We start from the raw sequence: 22,149 nt of genomic DNA, 5'->3' as shown, positions 1-22,149 counted from the left end.
GTGTCTCCCCACCCAACCCTCTCACTGGAAGGAACTGAAGAGCATGGCATACCCTGATTAAATAAAGCTGCAAAGCTCAGGGGCAGACTGAAATCTTCCTTCTCCTTGTGCTGCATCTACTGCAGCAGTTTTCTTTGAAGCAAAAAAGCAAAATCTCCAAGCCCAGCTGTTGTCAGTGCTCTGAGTCACTGAGCAGCAGATGCTGAAAGTGCTGCGTTTCAAAGCAGCACCTGAATTTCCAAGCGCCAGCATTACACACAGACAGAAAGAGCAGCTGACCAGGTATGTATCACTGAGAGCCACTCTTAGGGTAAAATCAGGCAGAAATTGTCTGCAGGAAATGGTAACCAAAACCTCTGTAGCCACTACAAAATTTGCAGTAGTCCAATGGCACGGAATTTCTTCAGAAGGCAAAAGAATTGCAATTATTTAACGTAAAGACCACCATAACTTTTTCAAGATGTACCTGTGTCTCAATTCAGACTCAAATTCAGTGCTGTCTTAGGCAGATATGTCAGCAAAATGCTGCTTCTCGTTGCAAAGGCAACAAAAGAATTAATTCCCCCCTTCTTAAAGTACACAATGGATTTACATGGTTATCATATAAAACTGTTTACTGAACACATTCAGTGTAAACACAAATATTTCTCTTTTTCTGAAAGGAGGGAAAGAAATCAAAGATTATTTCTGGACTGGAATAAATTTATTCTTCTGACCTATACTGCAACATTCAAAAATTCATATCAATATTATTAATATTATTTTTATATTCTACTTTTTGTTAAACAGTGTTGAAGTATCTAAATTTTAGTACATGTCAGAAAAAGAAAACAGCAACGCAGACGTTGCTTTAAGGGATTCAGTTTCAAAACATGGATTATTAAACTATGGTCCTACTTGCATGTCCTCTTGAGGGTGCCATTGTCCACCCAGCCTCCCTGCTTGTCTGGGAACCAAGGGGACAGGCACAGGTCCTGGGCAGACTTTTCAGAGTGTTTTCTTATTTCTCATTTCAAAATTTCCAAGTGCTTGTTGTATTTTTGGTTACAAACCACTACTGCTACCTAAAGCTGGCAGCTGTGCACATCCAGTATCTCCTGGACAGAAAGTGCTGCAGAGTAACCAAGTGACAATGTGTCACCACAGCTTGGGAACAAACCTGGTTCAAAAAAAAATACTCCTCATCCTCAGAAAAAATGGTTCCTTGCCATCAAAGTAGAGAGCAGTGCAGTGTCACAGCTAAATCTCACCACCACCCTTCAATACCATAGTTTTCCTGCATCTCCTTTTTTCCTCCAAGTATTTTCCTCCCCAGACTTATTCCTCATTTTGATCTCTGTTGGTCTGTAACGTTCCAATGGATTTTGTAGCTATTTACACCTGTGTGAGGTAGGTGCAAACAATGCTGAAGGAAAGATCTCTTGGTACAGGAGGTGACTTTGTACATCCAATACTAACTCTGCTCCATGTCTGTTCCCAGGGGGTTCCTTGTGCATTCACAGCAGAAGAGGAACAGACATATACCTGTACCTGTGCAAGAAACTGAACAGAAAAAAATAAAACCAAATTTTTAAAGTTGTCTGAATATACTGCATTTGTTATCCCATCCCAGCCAGCGTAAGGTGGCATTGTAAAACAGAAGCCAGGCAGAACGTGCAGAATTTAGCTAACTTGACGTATTTTCTCAGCTCTGCACACTGGGAAAACCATAACACTTAGCACATTTGTCTCCTGAGTGTGCGTTTCACCTTTTAATGTCACACAGTGCAGTAACAAACCCCGAGCTGTAGTGCATATGAGCTTATGTTTACACTCTCTGAAATATTTTCGTATGTGGCCTGACATAATAACTGCACCAGTTGCTCACACCTCTAGTCCCAAAAAAATGTATCATTTTCTTCTGGGTTTTTTGTGTTTTTTTTTTTTTTTCCTTTTTGGTGTTTTTTCTTTTTAGGTGGGGAGGATCTTTTGACAATCTTAATTGTAAATTAATTTCTCCTTTTCATAAAATTTATTATTATAAGTGCATGTGACTTTATTCATATTCTTTTAATGCTGTAGCTCTGTTGTGTGTTCCTAAAATCTCTGCTGGGTTTTTCACTCCATGTACAGCATTGAGCACAAATAAGGTGAATTTACAGACCAAAGCCATCCCTCATAAGACCAATGTAATGAATCAGACTCAAATACTTTTGTAGGAACGTGTCCCTAGTTCTGAGTGCATTGTGCATAGTGATTTCTGTCAGATTGATTTACTGATTCCATGGAAGCAGCCTGGATTGTTATTTCACAAATTTGGTTTGCAGGTTTCTTTCAGCGGGTTTTTATTGTGTTGCCTACCCACCCCAGAGTAACAAAACCCCAGTAACAGCATCACCTGAGGTACCAATTAAAGTCTAAATTGGAGAGTGCTGCTGAGCAAAATACTGATAATTAATGTGGTGACTTGGTGCAACTGCTCAGCTCTCCTGTGAACCTTGAACTTTGCCTGTCCACTGGTTCATCTAAGAAATTATAACACAGAAAGGAAGCACAGCAGCACTGGTCTTAACACACTCTGTGATGCACTCCTGATTTAGGGAATGTTAATTCACTACAGCCAAGGGGTCTCTATGGTAACCACAAGTTTATCCCCCAGTAACTGCAGTCCATTACAGTCAGTGTCTGCTTAGACTCTTACGCACTGAATGGAGTTGTTTCCTGTTGAAAACAACATCAACAAACATCCCTGTCTCACTGCTGTGCAGCTGTACTCCTCAATTCCCTTTAAAAATTATGTCCCCCCTACATCTGATACATTATTTATTTAACTCAACCTTAAAAAAACAACATGGAACAATTAATTTGCTAAAACTGAACATAAGTTTTCTTTTCTGCCTCTGTAAGCAGAGAGAAATCAGATGTCATGGATCTGATCTGGAGGCAGTTGGAGACACAAGAGTTTTAAACCCTTTTTCAAAAGCTGGTCTCTAAAAAGACGTTTTTGAGAGCTAAGAAGAATGTTTATGGCATATGCACAGGCATGGGTGTCTGTTCAAGTCTTAAGTCTTGCAGAATTACTAAAATAGGAGATTAAATTTGTCCTTTTCCATTTACACAGCACAAATGTAAAAGGTGAGAATTTTAAGTGAAGAGAATGGTTTCCACAGAAGGTTTAGTAACTCAGCTAAGAGTCTTGGTCAGTTTTTACTCAGAGAATCCCCAGTTACAAGAAGGCTCAAATGACCCAAGATGACTCCTAAGCTCTCAAGCTGAGGCTCATTTCTGCCCACACCCCTCTGTGTCTCAGGTCCCTTCCCCTGTGCCTTCAATTCCACACTGCAGGCTCTTGACCCCAGGAGCTGGGAACATGGTAACTTACAATTGCAGGAAACACCACAAAATTGGGATTTCCTCTCTGGCTGAGAGGTGCCTTTGCTGCTGCTAAAAGAGAGCTTTGTGACCTAAAACTTGGATGTACTGTCTCTAAAAGCCTTCTCTCCTGGTATATCTGGGTGACTTCTGAGGGTGGAAAAGGTTTTTTGTTCAAGTGTCCTGATCCTTCCATGAATTCAGTGGTAAATTCAGCAGCAGCAGGTGAATGCCTGCACATCCTTCAAGCCCCACATATGCACAGCTTGAAGTGTGGGCACAGGCAGCCACAATGCTTTAGGATTCAGAGTCTGAGGGTCCTTCTGGTTGTGATTATTGAGCTTCTTTCTGTGTCTGTTCAGCACAAATTGCACATTCTTCAGCCATTTGCTGTTCTTCAAACCTGGCCCATGCAACTCTGTGAATGACAGTGCACTAAGAGGTTACCTTGGGCAAGCTTATTACCTTTTTGTGTTTTCAAAGCATTTTGGGGTTTCTTACAATCTTTGACAGATGTAATGATCCAAAGCAGTAATTTCTACAGACATTGCATGAACTCTCTGTTTGCTAACACGTCTCAGTTTATGGAGTCACTGCACATTGTTAAAAAGGTGACAGTGCCAAGGTGGCTTTTCCCAAAGAATCCTGCCAGTGTTAAGGACATATGGGCCTTGGAGTGGCTGCATATGTCTGACTGGGAATATGCATCTTCACTGTGGCAGCTGCAGGATTATCCAATAGATTTTGTTCTCAGTTGCTTAAAAACATGAGTACACAAACAGAAGCTCATCACGATGAGCTAATTTCAGCTTCTGTTATGATATTTCTAGGCTCATTTTTAACTTTCAGAATGAAGAATTGTGCTGCCTCAGGCCCCTACTGAAGTTACACGTGACACCACAGTCCCACAGCTCTGCTGGGAGTACCTGGGATAAACTGGCATGCCATGGCCCTGATAAGAGTCACAAAAAAAACTTCCACCAGTCTGACATAAACAAACCCCTCTCCTGCCTCAGCCATTCTTTCTCAATTTTTCTCCTAGCTAGGAACTGTGAAGTTACAGTGATTTTTCCTCTCAGTAAAGCCATAAATTTTAAAAAGAGACAAACTCTTTTTTGCTAGTTATCAGCCAAGAGATGGCCTTACAACAAGTTGTTTGTTTAATGATTTTATATACATTATTGTCAGGGTGAGTGAAAGTAACAAAGATAAAACCACAAAGATGAGATAAATAACAGGAAACAGAAAATGAAGGAAATAGTCAAACACTATTAGGAGCTCCAATGGACCACGGACTAAGACTGAGGATGATGAATGTGATAACCTGAATACAAATGAGTTCCAAATAATTCTTCCTTGTTGCTAACACTTGCATTTATCTACTTGTTTTGGGCAATTTGTATAACTGGAAGGTAATTTCCTGTTAAAAAACGTGATAAAATGCTTTCATTCCAGAGTGTATCTCCATGCACCAGCTGGTCTGGAAAAGCCAGAAGTATGGTAATGAAGTAACATTTTGAAGCCTATGTACAAATAAGGAATAAATAAAATAATGGAGAAAAAGCAAGTGAGACTGCTACTTATCACGAGTTATCCTCTCAAAGAGTCACTGGTGAATATAACTCCAGGAATGTAGCTCCAATTCATAAAATATCAAAGACAAAACTAAAGCATGCTTATATTAACCCAACTTTTGAATAAGTTATTCAACCTTGACCAAGAAGGATTATTAAATAATCCATGACCAATTTTCTAAGTAATACTTTTTAAATATGAAGGACAGTTGGAAACAGCTTTTGTACAGAGGGTTCAAAGGCCCTGAAAAGACACCCCACCATGCCCAGTTTACTGAAGAAGAAAAGACTCAGCTGCAATCTGACCCACATCAGACTGAGTTTTACAGTGGGTGAAGGCTACAATCTCTCCTGCAATAATTTTCATCAGATTTATGCTCTCTTTTAATGCTGAACCTTGGCATTACTGAACTGGGATCCCTTACAGATCCATCTCGATTTATGTTGCATATAGATGCAACTGCTTTGCCAAAGTCTGATGGGAAGGGGAAGCAGAAACCTACTGTTTCAGAATGAGCAACAGAAATTTGTGCTTCAGAATGAGCAACAGAAATTTGTGTTTGCAACAGCTGAAGCTGCCTGGTGCTCAGCTCCAGGTTTTTTTCAGAGGTTCTGTTTACTGGCCATAAATGTCCACAATTAGTCACTGAAATCTCAGCATGCTTTAATTTCACAAAGGTAAGAGCCACCTCTGGTCCTGATCAGACTTTGTGATGGGCTGTTAACCTTTTGCACAGATTGAGGTCCACATTATTTCATCACCTGCAAATCCTCATTTTAGAGGAATTCCTGCAACAAGTTGCTTATCCTGGGGCCAGTAGCTGTGGGATACCTCACACCAAACATTAACAAGCAAAATATCAGCTCAAAATAAAGTACAATATTAGTGACCCTCTTTATGGATAGATGTTTCAAGGTTACCACAGAACAAAGGAGCAGCAATGGGACTACTTCCTCTCCTCTAACAGCAGGGAGCACTAATTTAGGAACATTAGTACTCAAGGATCAGGGAATTTAAACTGGGCCTGCCCTGAAGGTTCCTTTACTAGAGATAAATAGTGGCTGTCCATCTCCAGAATGGGTCTCTAATTGCCTCTTTGGGTGATTAAAACCATTGAGACCACATCCATAGCTGGAGATCCAATTCATGGGCTACTGAGCCAATAGATGAGCAAATCCAGTATACTGAAATGAACACATACTGCTTTAGGGGCTTGAAATTAAATCTGGGTTCACTGAAGCTAAAGATCTCATTGAAATCAAGGATCTAATTTCATTTCAGATGGAATTTTCCTGTGCAAAAAGCACAAAACTCACCTAATGCTGCTTTTGCTACCTTACTGTGGATAAACTATTTTTCCCTGTGAAAACAAACTTGTTTTTTTTTTTCCTTTTAATTTATGGCACCAGTGAAATTGCATAAAAACAGAATGAATCACATGCCCAGAAATTCCTTTCTTGTCTGTAGGCTTGCACAAAACTCTGAAGTCAACAGAAGAAATCTAAAAATTTCTAAGGCTTGTGTGATTCTTTAGACCCTGTGGTCTAAATATAAGCTCTTAGGTTTGCTTTAATTTAACAAAAGAATTTTATGTTAAAATTACAATAAAAATGAAAGAAAATCCAAATTTCAAAATCTGTTTAAATCCATCAAAATGTGTATTTTTTTTTCCTAAAAAGGAGTTGAAATTAACATTAATTTAAAGAAAAAATAATTTATTTTTCAATTGAGATGGAACCAATTTCATACACTATATACATTTCTGGTGCCAGCTGGAATAAGAACTTAATTAAAATGTGGTGTGGTAACACAAAGTAGTTTTGATTTTGCAGCTCTGGTTTTCCTGTTAGTTCTTCCATTTTCCCCTATGTCTTATTTATGCCATGGTGAGAAGGATATTTGTTTGGAAGTAGCCATAGAAACAGTAACTATATTACAATCAATTCCCAGGGGCAAAGGAAACTGAACTGCTCAAGTCACAGTGTAAGGGACATTATTGGGGCTTTCTTCTGTCATAACTGTTTCAGTCAAGAAAGAAACCTCTTCTTATCCTAACAGCAGAAGGAAAAAAGATGAACTTCCTTTGTCACTAATTAATCTGAAAGTCACTTGAAGTTCCCTGTTATAACTTTAACTAGTATATGTCGCAATCTTTCCAGAATTATCTCAGCCTTCCTTAGGCCAGAAGACTCAGTTGTCTAATAAAGACTTATCTACATAAGTCTATATATTATTATCACAATAATAACTGTTAACTACATTATAGATTTTATGTAATAGCTCATAAATACTTGCTAGCAATATGGAACTATTTAGAAAAGGAACAATTGCCCTAATTTAACTTTAATTCAAACTGAGGTTTACACTTCTGCATGTGAAAGATCTTTGCATATGGAGTTAGCAGGTTAGAAAGACTGAGAGTTTAGTTGAGCTGTTATTTGTTGACTGAAGGCAAATTAATAATAAGACGTGATCTCATTATCATGGAGTATTAAATTTCACCCGGAGTATTCAATGTTTGTTTTTATGAAAGTACCCAGAGCTAAGGGTAGGCAGAATTTTTGAAAACCTGGTCAGCTGTTTGACATGAATAACATTCTTACTAGAGATGTGTTGGGAAGTCATAACCACAGCTCCACAAAGCCATGTCTGCACTGACCTTGCCAGACCTGCTGGTAAACATACAAAGCAAAATCTGCAGGAAAAATTGCTTCAAGGCCACTGCAAAGGCATCGTGAACCTTCATACCTCAGACCTAGTAGTCTTGTCAATTGAGGTACACCCTGTCCAAACAAGCTTTATGAAAAGTTAAAGATTCACAAAACCTCCTCTCTTCCCAAGCCTACTTGCTGGGTTAACTAAATCACAACCTCTCCACACAAGATCTATCTTCAGCACACACCCTGCTTTAGTCAGGATTAAAACACAGAGTGATGACTGAAGCCTAGAAACCTACCATGCTAATGACTGCAGGCCTGCAAAAAGTGATGCTTCCTAAATTTCAGTGCAACACTTTCTGTAGTTTGATTACTCCAAAGTAACTGTGGATCTATGTTATCATGTTGTGTGGTAATCATTTGATGATTACCACACAACATTATGTTTTATGTTAATTTATATAATTAACATAATTCCTTAAGGAAGCATCTCCATGATGTAACTTTTAGTACATTACATTTCAATATAGGGGGCATTGCATTTTCTTGCAGGAGAGGCAGATTTCCCATATTTGCTGCTCCTGTTAAGTTGGGAAATCATAAGAACTGCTTCTCGTCACTACCCTTGTTAAACTTGGGGTGGGGAATTTGAAGAATGAAGTGAGTTTTGAGTGAGAAAGGAATAAAAAAGGAGAAGGAATTTTACCTGACTGCCTCAAGCCTTGGCAAACACTGGTGGGGATTCATTTTGAGGACAAGCTAAGATCCTTATTTCCTTTATTGTAAGCTGTGAACCTGCCTTCATTTTATCCACCTGACTTCTCCAATAAGAAAACTACCCAAGCACACTGCACCTCCCAGGCACTGGAGTTCAGCAGGATCAGAGCAGACTGTTGACTCCATCAAACAGCCAAGCCATGGAGCCACAATAAATGCAGGGGATGGCTGCCAGCACTCACTGGTGCATTACCATTACATGCAGTGCAGGCAGGGATCACATTGCACGCAGACAAACCATTTTTCTGCTTTACATCCCTCTTGAAATCTCTTACTCAATTGCTCCCTTCTCCTGGGAAGTACAGGGTTTTCAAAACACAGCCAGCGCACTTTGCGGCCATCCAAAGAAGATAGACAATTATTGATATTTTACTTCATTCTTTGTAAATAAAATGCTGTGCTGCTACTCACAAGAGCATGCTGAGTACACACTGGAGAGCAAAGAGGAAATGTTGCCCTGTTTATTTTTCATAAATGATTGAATATGATATTTCTTTTATGTTACTGGACATTTTTCTCTTTGAAAGGCATTCCAGCTGGCCATGCTGTCGTGCACATTTAAATGGCCACTATTGCTCCAATTTCACTGCACAGACCTACTGGCACCAAATCATTTGCAGCCCACTGGGCTCAAGCCTAGCAGTCTAAGAAACGGCTAACATGGATTACAAGATGACACAAAATTATGGAGGAATGCATTTAATAAAGCATATTTCTCTATAGAGCTGATGCTAAACAAAATTACTAATTTTTACTGGTGAGGGCTGTAACCTGACAATGCTGCTATTCTACAGCTCATACAAACTATAATTCCATGTCAATAATTTGTGTTTCATTAACAATACTGATAGAAGCTGGGGCCATTACCAAAAATAAAGTCACTATACTAATATCCAAGTAATAAAGAAAGTCCATGTTTCAAAGATTGTTAAATAACTATTTAAATTTACTGAATATAATGATGTGTGGTTCAGCTAAAGCCTGGCTTAAATTTGCTAGTAAAAAAAAATAATTCTGATTTGAATTGTGCTGGGTCACACCATAAAATTATAAATCCATCAGTCATATTAGCTAATATAGCAATGCTGCATTCCACAAGTTCTCCTCATTTCTTGAATACATACACTATATGTTTTCTGAAAACACTTTGGACTGTTTCACAATGAATTTAATATCTTGTTGGCTCTAATTCAGCAAAACTCATAAACAGAATTTAAGTAGGTGAATAATCCCTCTCAGCTTCAGCAGGATTTCTAACATGCTGAGAATTAAGCACACAGTTAAATCTTTATCTGTTTGGAAGTCAACTGCCACACAACCATCTGCTTGGTGTGCTTACTGCAATGCACAATGCAGTTTTAAAATGGTCAGTATATTCCAAGATGTACAATTTTATTTTATGAGGGAAATCAATCAATTAAAGGACAGTGAGTGGTTGGAAATTATTTCAAAGAAGCTTTATCACATTTTTGTCATTTATCTTCTTTAAAATCATGTTGTTATTGTTGTTATTACTATTATTACTATTCTCTTAAAGGATCTTCCCCAATTACCATTGCAAACAGGGAAAAGCTGCCCCTGTGCATGGCCATCTGATGGATCTATGTGGTAGAATTCCATCTGAGCTTTGCAATTTCAGGGAATGATAGTAAGTTCATAAATACCCTAAGATGAACAGAATTCATTAATAGGCTAAGATTCAAAACTGATTTTACCATCTACAGCACAGGAAACTGAATAAGGAAATTTGATTCTCATTTACAAATGTTCTAAGACAAGAAATGGCAAATAAAGAAAAGACGAGCATTACTTAGGATTGTCTGAAGGGCTGTGAGTAGGGAACACAGGCTTGAAACAAAAAAGAAAAGTCACCTGGAGAGCTCCACAATAGGCCTGTTATGTATATAACTGTACTTTTGTCTTTTTTTTCTTTCAGGAATGCTGATCTGACCAAACTACTCAAATGCAGACCGAAATAAGCTGCAATAATTCTCCATGAAAAGTTTGACTTCCAATTATTCCGGATAGATTTCTTTACAAGATTCAGTGTCTCCTGTCTGGCAGCAAGCCCACAGCCAGGGTAGTTCACCTGAGGCTGTGAGCCTGTCACATTCTCCTGCACTAAAAGAGTTCAAGCCAGGTCTCTGCTTAAATAAGAGAACATGACAGATTTGAGTCCCTGCTCTACTAACAGTGTCATCCTTTGGATGATGCAGAAAAAGAGTTTCTTCTGCCACTGACAATCCCACAGCAGTTGTGAAATGATGGTCTAATAGCCTCTGTGTTCTGGCCAAATTCCAGGGAAGATGATTGTCTTTACATTGTGTAAAAATCCTTGGGATTTCAATTTGGTATGGTTTCACTCCCTGTCAGGCCATTCCAGTGGTGGGTGACAACTCTAAGGTCAGAGACACCTGTGAAAGTGAGGTTATTAAGTGATGTTATTTATTTATTGAGTGTATTATTAAGTTCTTTCACTTTAGTTTCTTGTTAGCGTTCTTGTTGGTTTTTTAATTTTTTTTCTGAAAAGCTGCTGAAGCAAACTGGGTCTGCAGTATTAACTCTGGGAGAAGTATAACAGTTCTAAATAAGCTTCTACATCCGGTTATTGAATTGGAAAATATTAGGATTACATGTTCTCATATTTCAACAAAATGTCTATTCTATTTTTCAGATTCTTATTCCTTCATCCTCTAAAAACACATGCTACATTTATCATTCAATAGCTTTACTCCAGCTTTTTTTTCTCTTCTCTCCCTTCCTTTCTTGCAGACTTGTTTGAATATGATTTTGAAACCTTATATTGAATAATGTGGAATATTCTTTCCTTTCCTTCTACACCTCTGAGAAAATAGGCAGGCATGATGGAGCTTTGCTTGCATAAAGACTTTGAAGTAAGGACACAGAATTCTTCTCTTAACAACTAGCATTTAAACCCATTTTTAGAGCTTGTACCAAGGGCAAAAAACAGTGGAATGGGCACGCCTCAGATATTGCTGTCAGTCAATGATTTCTTGTCATCTAGGTCACAGTGAGGCACAAACCTGAGGTCACTGCAAATTGTATCAATGGCCAGGCTTCAGCTGCTTTAGGATCAATGAAGAAGAAAGATTAGTTCAGACTGCCCTCAAGCACAATGGAGGCTGACTTGAGTGTTACATCAGCAAGCAGGGTACAGCTTTCTGCAGAGGATCTGGCACTAAAATTTGGTTTATTTTCCTGTTTCTCTCACAGGTGTCCTGCACCACATCCAGCACACCACCCTCCTCACCTTTTCCTTGTTTACAAGCTGGTGGGAGCAGCTCACTCCATTTCACACCACGCAACTAAATGATTTTGCTGCCCTGGTTGATGCAACATTCCTAACGTACAGGAATGTGAGCTTCTAGGACCTTGTCAGTTCTGCTGAGGAGTTTTCTGCAGCTTTATTTTTGCCACTGTTATTTGCTGAGACATTTTCAACAAGCACTGAAATGGAGTAACAGTCCTCTGGTGTTCAACACAGCCCCAGCCCTTGCTCCCATTATGACTGGAGGATGTTTCCATGGCCTTATCAACACGGACTCATAGAGACTCAGCCCAACTGTAAGCTGTTAAAAATCCAAAATAATTTAATGCAACCTTGCAATTTCTTTATATCCTCTGTATGTTCTCATGCCCTACTGAACAAAAGTGATTTCAGAAGTGGCTTTACAGGGACTTCCAGAGGCAAGGAACACTTGACACCATGAAATGATTGCCTACCTTAAAGGGAAAATGTGCATCTGGAAAGAGCAATAGGCAATGATCACTTCAGGATGGAACCATGCTAACACCTCACAGCAAAATGCAATCAAAGGGAACATTTGCTCTTGAGAGATTTAGAACATTCTCTGCTAGCGTGAATTAGCATAAATTCATTAAAAACTGCAGAATATATTGATTTAAACTCACCAAGGTACTTTAAGTACTTCAGCTTTTTGTATATGTGAGAAAGAAAAGTAGACCTAGAACTCACATATGATTATCTTGCACATTAGTATGACAGTATTTGAGGATCATAAATGTAGAAAAACTAGAAAATGTTTTCTTCTGAATTGTATGTCTTTTCTAGGAACGTCAGAAAGAAAAGAAATACACATTTCTATGCTGACATTGACAAATTAAAAAAAAAAAAGAGTTAAAGTCAAGCTTATTTCTGCAGTACCTTAAAGACATATTTTGACAACTCAGAGCGTTTTCTGGTATTGTGATCTAGTAGCTACAGGTAAGAATGTGAATTGTGGTGGCTTTGCAATTGTATGTGACTTTATTTGCAGCAAAACCAAGTTATAGAAAAGCAGATTAATTTGATTGGAAGCTACATGCACATATATGCACAGTCAAACTGCTGGTTAATCTCTGGACAGTTCTTAAATTTATTTATCTATTTGAATCTCAATTATCTGTATAATTCTTCAAAGAGAGACAGAGCATCTAAGAACAGGCAAAATGCTTGATGGATTTATCTGATGTACACTTCTCAGCTTAACTCCTTTACATATCAAACCTAACACAGTCCCAAGGACCACATGAGGGGTGGGAAAGATTGGATCCAGCCCTCCAGCTGATGCTGAAGAAACCACCCATGCAAGACAGCCACGTAATTACTAAAAAGTTCAAAATGCCAGCACATCATTTTGCGGATACAGCTGAGGTTAAAGATATTGAGAGAGATGGAGAAGGAACTTAAATATAAGCTGGGAAATTCTGCCAAAAGCAATATTAAAGTTGTGATTTAAACTCTTTTATAATCTGAACTTTTTATTTGCTTGAGATGAGAGCAACTTTATCAGCTGGACATGGAAGTTAATGAAAAGACTTTCATGGGAATGGGTGGAGTTTTGCATAGAAGAGCACTGTGAGACAGATTAATCTTAAGGCAAAAAGTAAAAACTAAATAATTAAATTAACATCTCAGTAGCAATTTGAGTAACACCAATTACTTCAGCCTAATTTTTAGCTCTTGAAATACATGGGAATAAAAAACCATTAGACTTTTTCCGCTAGAACAACTTGTTTACTTCTCTTGCTAAATCTTTGCCCTGGTAAATCAAAAGAGAAAAGGACTTCTGCTTCTTATCTGGAAAGAGTTTGTTCCTCAGTTTGCCAGGTGCCTTTCCATTCCTATTCAATGTTCAGGGGAGCTCTAAATCCAGCAGGCTGTGTATGCCTTTGCAGTAGGTTTCAGAGTATCAGATAAGTCCAGATATTGTCTCAGGCTCCAAAATTCTCCTAATTGATGTGGTAAGCCCTCTATTTGAACCCCTATAAAAGACACTTCTTTTTTGTGACATCCACTGTTGGATTTCTGAAAGATGAAGGCAGCCATCCCTGTCTTTGATAGAGTGGATCCCACTGAGTAGAAAAGGTTCAACAGTCAGTTCAGATTCTTTCTAAATACTGCTAGACATTTGTCTACAAAACTGTGACTTCAGTCTGGGTTTCCTTTTGACACATAGAACCAGACAAACTGCCTAAACACCCCGAGCCCTCTGGGAGCAGTTCTCTTTGACCACTCACTACTTGCTGTTTGTGCTGCCACATTAGAAGACAAGTTTTTATTAAAACTGAAATAAGATCAACTCCTTTATTTTATCACAACAGAAGCTTACCAGGCAGGTGTGTGGTATTTGTTCTCGGGCTCTGTGAGCACTGGGAGGTTTTATGTTTATAAACCTAATAATTTTTTCACCAGAAACACAGAAGTGTTTAGTAGACCTTTGCAGCAAAAATGCACAAAGCCACTGAGCACTTGAAAACTCCATGGAAAGGGACACAGTCATAACCACTGAGGCTCCATTTGATATAACAGAATTGGATTTGAATGGGCTTCACTGCAGAGGTCTGGGAAGGATGAGATTGGTACTGTAGGAAAATTACAGGCTCTTGTTTTATTGCTGGTGCCACAGAAACGCTTACAGAGTTGGGATTGCCTCTTTGAGAAACATGCCTGAAGCAGGGAACTGATTCTTTTAGCATTTTGGCATAATGTTTGGTGATACAGTCAGCTATTCTGTTTGATGAGCTGTCACCATCTTCATCTTATCCAAAAAGAACAGCTCCATGTGATTTCAGCAGTGCTCTGGGAAGGAAAGCACCAGAAGGATCCCAGCTGGAAAACTCTGGCTGATGTGGAACAGTCATTTAGAGACATGGATCAAAACACAAGTTCAGAAGAGAGTCAAGAGAAGTGATCAGCAGCCTGGAAATTTGTATTTATATAAAAAATTATATATATTTAATATTAAAATATTATACATGTTTAAATATTAACTATATAAATTATATGCATAATATATAATATATATTATGTATCAAAATAAATATATGTATTCTTTATTTAGATATAAATATATATATTTCCTATAAAATAAGAAAATATATCTATATATAAATTGCTGCTAAGAAAAACTGGAATAATCTTCCTAACACATCAGGTAAGAAATAAAAGTGTAGACAGCATTTTAGGAAAGTTCTTTCTCCTATCTCAGTAGCAGAAGGAAAGAGATAGAAACTCTAATCAGAGGAAATTTAAAATCACAAGTTAAATCTGCCAGTATTCTCATGGCTTAAATTAATTTGGGGAGGTATGCATCATTGATTTCCTGAAACTCTCAACCTTATTTTCAATAATATTAGCAGTATGGTGCTGCTAATCATTCCAACTTGCATTAATGACTTCAAGGAAGAGGATGCCCCTGTTTCTTATTCTGAGAACAAGATGGAAAAGATGGAGAATACAGAAATTTGCAATTCTTTAGCTAAGCAACAGAGCACCCTTACACTGCACTGAATAATAAAGATATAGACCTGCATGACACGTTGCTTCTTTGCCCTTATGTTCTTGTCACTCAGCAGAGGGAAAACAAGAGCTGAACCAAAGAGAGAAACAGAAACACAGGATTAATAAGGGAATTACCCAACATTTTGCTCAGGTCTTGTAGGTTTCTTTAACCTACTGGAAGCTTTAACAGTTGATTTCATGCAGGGAAAGATTTCTTCATACAAATTTTAAAGAATTTTTCAAAAACTAATGTAATTTATTGAAATTTTCTTTTCAGAATACAGAACTAGGGTGTTTATAGTCTCAGTTTTGAGTATGCTCTTTTCAATCACTTTTTACTTTCCCTATGTCTGTATCAGTTTCCACTTTGTATGGATGTTTTGTGGAATGCCACAATAAAAACCTCAAAGGCAGGAAATCCTGCTGAAAGGGAAAAAAAGGCAAACCATTGACAATAAATAACTCTAATTATCACCATCCTGTAGTAGCCAGAGCCTATTTGCTGGCCTCCTCCAGAAGCAGACACTTGTTTAACATGGGATTTTCAAGAATGTTCAGAATGCTTTAGTTTCCATTGACTGAAGCCAGCACAGAATGAGAAAAAAGGGCAAAGGGAAGGTCTTCTGATAAAATTTGAAAAGCCTGACCCCAGGCTGAGCTGGAATGGGTCTGGCAGGCCCATGGGCACAGCGGGGGATGCCCAAGGAGGGGCTGATGCTGAGAAGTTACAAAAAGTTAGAAAATCTGTAGTAGTGAGTTGCTGCTACCTGTAACCAGAGCTTTGCTCACCTATTTCAGCTGTGATCTTTTCCTCTAAAAGGGAATGCTGTGCTCTGGGAAACTGCAAGGCTTCTCAAGGGCATGAGAAAGCAGCTATCTTAGCTGGATGAGGAAATTCAGCAGAACTGTAATCTGGACCATTAACTATTTTTAATACTTCACAATGTTTTACTGATGCATTTGGTTTTTCCATTATAAGAGTATCCTCCCCTTATCCCCTCTCCAGGATATGAATCCAGTTTTATTAGAGCATGAAAAATATGTCCTCTTCTTGCAGTGATGTGGCTGAGAGGAATAAAAGATGGCTCTGATGACATATCCTCTCAATTGCACTAATAACATCTCATTTTTCCCCAACTTGTCCTGTTGCTGCTGATAGAAGTGTCTCTGGTACTGCTGTGAGGCGTCACTGTGATTATTGCTGCTCCCTTTGTGTCTTTTGTGCTCTGGGATCCAATCCACTAAAGCATTCTGTTCGAGGAGATTTACGTGGCCAGATTGCACAAAGAAAAATGATAACATGAACAGCAGCCCTATTTTTTACAAGAACATATTTACAAGTCCAAGACATCATGCCAGAAATAGCTCTCCTTGTAACACATAGCTCACTAAATCTAAAACACAGCTCAACCTTTGGGTTTCCTTAACTCTGAGTTCACAAAGTTTCAGTGTGGTCATACCTACCAACAAGCTGAAAATAACAAAATTTCCCAATAAACAAGAAAACAAATTAATAAAAACCCAGCAAAACAAACAACATCACCTCCACATATACACATTTGTAAGCATTTTGACACATTTAACCTCTCTGAACCAGCTGACAAGAGTCAGTAACCTCCTAGAAAAGACTGCTTTTGCTGGAGCAATATTATGATGTTTTCTTTTACTTATTATTTTTTTAACCTTTTAATAGTTTTGAAACATTTCTAAATGTTCCCTGTCAGCCCTTGTGATTGCAAAGCTGACAGTCTTAAGTGCACTTACACCATTCACGTCTATCTGTCACTTCACACCTGGCTTCCATTTTTGATCTGCATTTTAATTACTTCAGGCTGTTTTGGTAAATAAATAACAGAGATCTGATTCCTTATAAAATGGATAATGCTTCTCATGCACGCACAGTGCTATTCTTTTTCTAGCCCTTTACAATTTTTAAGATCTTTTCCTTACCAATGGGTTGCTATAAGATGCCATTTTGTCCTTTGGAGAAAATAAACCTCCTTTATATCTCTTAATGTTTTAATCTCAGACTAGAACACTATCTTGGCCAGGATTAGACCATGGTCTGTATTACAGCCATCATTGTGCTTTGTTTATCTGAATAAACATACCTGTCAACCACTTTCTTCTTGCAATTAATGTTCCAACACTATAGGATACATTCCAAATTCTCATCCTAGTTAAACTGGTGTAAATTAGAATGAGCTGAATTGACTGCACCATTCATCATGGTTGCAGGATTAATGTCTTTCACTGTTGTAAAACCCAAACAACGACATTAGTCCTTTAGCATTTTATACTTTTGCATAATAGAATAGAAAAGAGAGAGCATGAGTGTAAATTATGTATTTTATATAATAGTGCTTAATAATGCTTAAAGTATGACTTATGCCAGTCATACTTTAACGTGTTGCTTTCGCAGGATATTCTAAACTGATACTGTCAAAATCTGGCTACAAAAGAGCAGCACCAGCAGTTGGGGTAAAAGCAGCAGCAGCTTGTTCATCTAAGGCAGCCCTAGCAAATGTAACTGGAGCTGAGGAGGGTGAGACCTGCCTTGAAGCCCATCACCATCTGTGGACTGCTCTCCTCTCTGTGCTCTGCCCCAGTGGAACACTAATTGTGCATCTGTACCTGGCCTCAAGGAAGGGTTTAAAATGACCTGGTGCACATCTGATGGCATCCCATGTGTATCACCAGCTTCAGGTCAGGAGCTGGGAAGTGCCCCTGCTCCTCAGCTTCCTTTGAGACCCAATAATGTGTTTCTGATGGGTGCTGAGGGACAGCACTCCCTCTGACTGGGGACACACCCCCACAAGCAGCACCTCATTCCCTGGCAGTTCAGCTCTGAACTCATTCCCTCTGCACTCACCTCTCTTTGAAGGGGAGCTGTGTAAAGAAAACTCCTCTCAGAATAACGCTTGCTCTGGCTGGTTTCCTGGTGAGCTGACCTCTCAGCAGCTAGCAGGAGTTTGAAAAACTCACAAGGCCACTGGCACACCAGGAATACGTGATTAGTTCTGATTTATAATAAATTATCTATGAATTCACAGTAGTTAACATTATGTTTACATTCCTGGGAGTTCTCATTGCTAATACAGGCACAGTTGGAGAATGTACATTTTTTCCTATCCCTAAGTAATTGCATTGAATAACTCCTATAGTGTCACTGTAGGTGCATGAAAAATCAAAATACAGAGAAAAAAAAAATCTACCAATGGAAATCTTTCCCTTCATTCTCCAGGAAAAGAAAAAGGACAATTCTAACAAACAATTATTTTCCCTTTCCTTTTCCAGAACTAATTCTAATGAAAGCTAACGTGGCTAATAAAGTAATTATAATGGAATGATACATTTCAGGTGTGTCAGAGACTTCCCAGGAACTCAGACAACGAATTCTCATTTAGGTCTGCACGTTTTGAATTACTTCTTTAATGGGATGTGCTGCAGCAGGGCCGATTTGCAGCATATCATTCAGGCTGTAATGGAGATGCAGGAACATGTGTGATGGTTTTTAAGAGAGCCCTAGAGAAGTGTTCTACAAAGGGTAGATCAGTGAAGCAGAACAGTGCAAATTCTTTGCTGTCATAGCAGGCTGCTCCTGGGTCTCCCAGCCCAAAGGAGCCCAGGGAGCTGGTTTGGAAGAGATAGTTCCACCTAAGAGCTTCATGAGCTGCACACCCTTCCTCAGCAGGCTGGCTAAAGGACAAATTAAATGGCGACAAAAAAGTAAAAACTTATTTGTCTTCTAAAGGACCAGTATGTATATCCTAAATAAAATCAGGCAGCTTTCCAAAGGGTAGCTGAAGATTAGAGATTTGGAAACTCTCTCCATGGGTACCTACAGTCTGAGATGTTATTTATATATATTTTTTTCTAGTGACTATGTGTGTCCAAAACAAGAAGGGAGCAGAACCTGGGACCTTCTCTTGTTCACAGATCACCAGGCAATTAATTGTAGCTGTCTGAGAACTTTTCCTGAGACTCCAGAACTCCCAGAGAGCACAGCTCTTTTCCCTAGAGCCTGGAATTATCTGCAGCTTACAAAGTCCTGCTAGAGGTGAAGAACTGGCAGTGATTCTTCCCAAAGACAAGTGGTAATTAAATTCTGCATCCTGGGGAAGTGCTCAGCCAATAAGTTATTGTACAGAAGCTTAGCAGCACCAATGCTTCCTCTGGCCACATTTCAGAAGGAAAAAACAGCAACTTCCCACTTCTCCAGTGTTCTTCCCAGCTTTGTTCTCAAAATAAAATGTAATCCAAATGTTCTCAGAGTCCTAGGATTCCTGGATTAAATTTTATTTGAGAGCCTTAAATTTTTATACTAAACAATGCAGTGCTTGGGTCCCTCAGGTCTAATCCTTCACATTTCAGTTAAAAATAAAAACAATATGTAGTATGCTACAAAAGATAAATGAGACTGTTCTGTAAGCAAAATTCTGGCTGGGGTGAATAAACTTCCAACACAGTCCAGAAAGGACAATGAAGCAAGCAGTCTAATTTAGTGCTCAGAACTAGTTACATTTTTCTGTTTACTCACACATCTCACTCTGGAGCAGTGTGAAACACAGAATGATAAACTTCACTGGGGACACAGAAGGAAGAAGGGCACGAGAACCATTACCCTGGGACCAGAACAGAGCCTGACAAATGGAACTGGCTATTTCAGGGTGATCCACTTAATGGAGTAGAACTGTAGGAAATGAAAGAAGATGGAGGCCTAAGGGTAACAATTGAGTGATATCAGGAAAATGGAGATGAAGTGTGAGTTTGGCAGGCTCTTACAGGATTAAGCTGCAAATATTAAGGGATTGTCTGCTAATCCCTAATTATTCTATTATGTATGTTACCTGTTATGCGTTAGGTACTGCTGCTATCATTACCTTTTTCATCTGAGTGGTTATTTGGACTACCAAGATAACTAGCAGAAACTAAAGCATCAAATACAATTTAAAACAGAAGGGCTAAAGGAAAAAGTGCTTTAAGTCTTTCCTTCACAACAGAGTATTTATTCCCAGAGGTTTAAAGGAATGAAGATTGTATTCTGGATACAGTTTGATTTTAAGCACTTAGAGCAATTTCTCCAGTGCAAATCAAGTTTAGCAAGGCACAAAAATATTTTCTTCCTCAGAATGTATTTGTACCAATGATCTTGTAAGAGAGATCAATGTAAAAGATTCCATTCACCTTGAAAAGTAAGAAGCATTTATTATACACCAAGTAAATTCTAGTCACCAGTCTAACATCTCACTTTTATAAACTTTTAAGTATCCACCATTTTCTAGCTGAAAAAAGCCAAATAGCTGTTCCTTCCCTCTACTTAAAAACATATTATTCACAGTCCTGAGATTCTAAGTATTAATTTAATCTCATATTACCTTACTGGAAAAGGGAAAGTATGTAATTAGAAAAAGCTTTAAAAGCAGGCACTTGTTCCTGGTCTTTTATAGACAGGTTGAAGCTAAATATTTTTGGATTTGGAAAAAAATTTTAGGTCACTTGCAGACATTTCCAAAATGCATTGCTTAAAGTGGTTTTCCTGTACGAGCTTTGTTTAGTTACCTGGTAAACAGGGCTAGTTAGGCAATTTAAAAAGGAAGTTTTTTATTCTTCTCCCCTTTCTATTAATAACTAATGGGCAGAAAAAAGAATAAGAGGTGGCATTAGTAATTGAAACAATGTTCTGTATGGCTTCAAGCAAATACAACAGACTAATTAAAATAAAGGCACATGTTTTGTAATCTGTATCTGCTATGGTTAAAAGTATGTTATTGTTCATTTTGTTATGGTTAGAAGTATGTTACTGTTCACATATGTGAACAGTATGTGCTCACTTGAAAACACAAAACCAGATTAATTTCTCTCTGCTTTGTGTAAAGTAGCTTAGATATTATCCCGAGGAGAATATATTGCTTTAATTACTGTGCCTTGGAAGGACCAAATCTGTACATGTATTTCAAGTGCATAGAAGTACACACTGAAGTTTTCTACATTGCTGAAGTCTGCAAAGGTGGTGCAACAGAAAAAATAATAAAATATTTTCATTCCTGTTGCTGGGCCTTAGTAATTATGCAAGTTGGAACAAACAAAACTTCATGAAAATGAGGAACAACGAGAGAAAAAGTAAGATTTTGTAGCTATTTCTATCAGGTAGGTCCTTCACACCCAATAGTTTCTGGGGAAGACGCAAAAACTGTGGGCTTTGCTGCAGAGCAAAACACTGGCATGCACTGAGTTTCTACTTCAAAACATTGTTAATTCTGTCCCCAGTATTATCTATGAATATTAATTTTCTGTGTATTGGGGAATAGGCAAACAAAAATAACAGAGTTCCCTACATTCCTTTGTAGCACAACTTCTCAGGAATATTTTTCTCTCTCATACTCTGCATGTAGCCCCTAGCACACAGAACAAGGAGCAGCTTCTTCAAGTTCTGCTTTGAGCAGAAAAAAAAATGTATCCAGAGGCTTTAGCACTGTGGAAAAGCTTGTTATGAGAACTCTAAGATGGGCTTGGTGTAACAATTTATTATTTGTTGTGATCCCATTGGGCAAATTATGGGCAGCATGGTTCCTCTACAACCTGTGAAGGTCTCTTACAAAGACAAAGAAAAGAATACTGATTTGCAGAATCAAAAGGAAGAAATGTTAGTGGAAAGCTCTTGTAGTTTCTTGTATGCTCTCAAATAGAAGTGTTTTCCATTTGAATGCTACAAATTACCTATTCCTTTGAAGCCACTTTAAAACAGCTTCTTGAGAAAGAATTAAAAACTCCCGAGTATTTCAGTAGTAGAATTACTGGGGAACTCTCAGATGACACCTACAATATGAACTTCTGTGAGTCTAGCTCTCCAAGTTGGAGCTCCAAGAGGGTGTGCTCTCTCAGTGACATCATGCTGGGGGCAGAAAAACCCTGTAGCTAAATTTCCTGCTTCTTTTACTTCTTAGAAAGCTGAAGGGAACAGATGGAATCAATTCTACACTG

The 22,149-nt window shown here is 38.4% G+C and overlaps 1 long non-coding RNA gene across 2 annotated transcripts in view; it reads right to left on the bottom strand.

The window, feature by feature from the left end:
• Positions 1-501: 501 nt before the first annotated feature.
• Positions 502-22,149, bottom strand: part of LOC135308661 (uncharacterized) — a 112,658-nt gene continuing 91,010 nt past the window's right edge. Inside the window, exons 3-4 of one of the 2 annotated variants that reach the window (XR_010369039.1) lie at positions 3,362-3,769; positions 502-1,542 (exon numbers count right to left, since the gene is read on the bottom strand). This is a non-coding gene — a long non-coding RNA (uncharacterized LOC135308661). Of the gene's footprint in view, positions 3,770-22,149 lie in introns of both variants that reach the window. The other variant, XR_010369038.1, reaches the window with a different exon arrangement.

Source organism: Passer domesticus, chromosome 10, assembly GCF_036417665.1.
Source record: "Passer domesticus isolate bPasDom1 chromosome 10, bPasDom1.hap1, whole genome shotgun sequence".
NCBI lineage: Eukaryota > Metazoa > Chordata > Aves > Passeriformes > Passeridae > Passer > Passer domesticus.
Note: the sequence above shows the minus strand (reverse complement) of the source record. Positions and strands in the feature narration are given on the sequence as shown.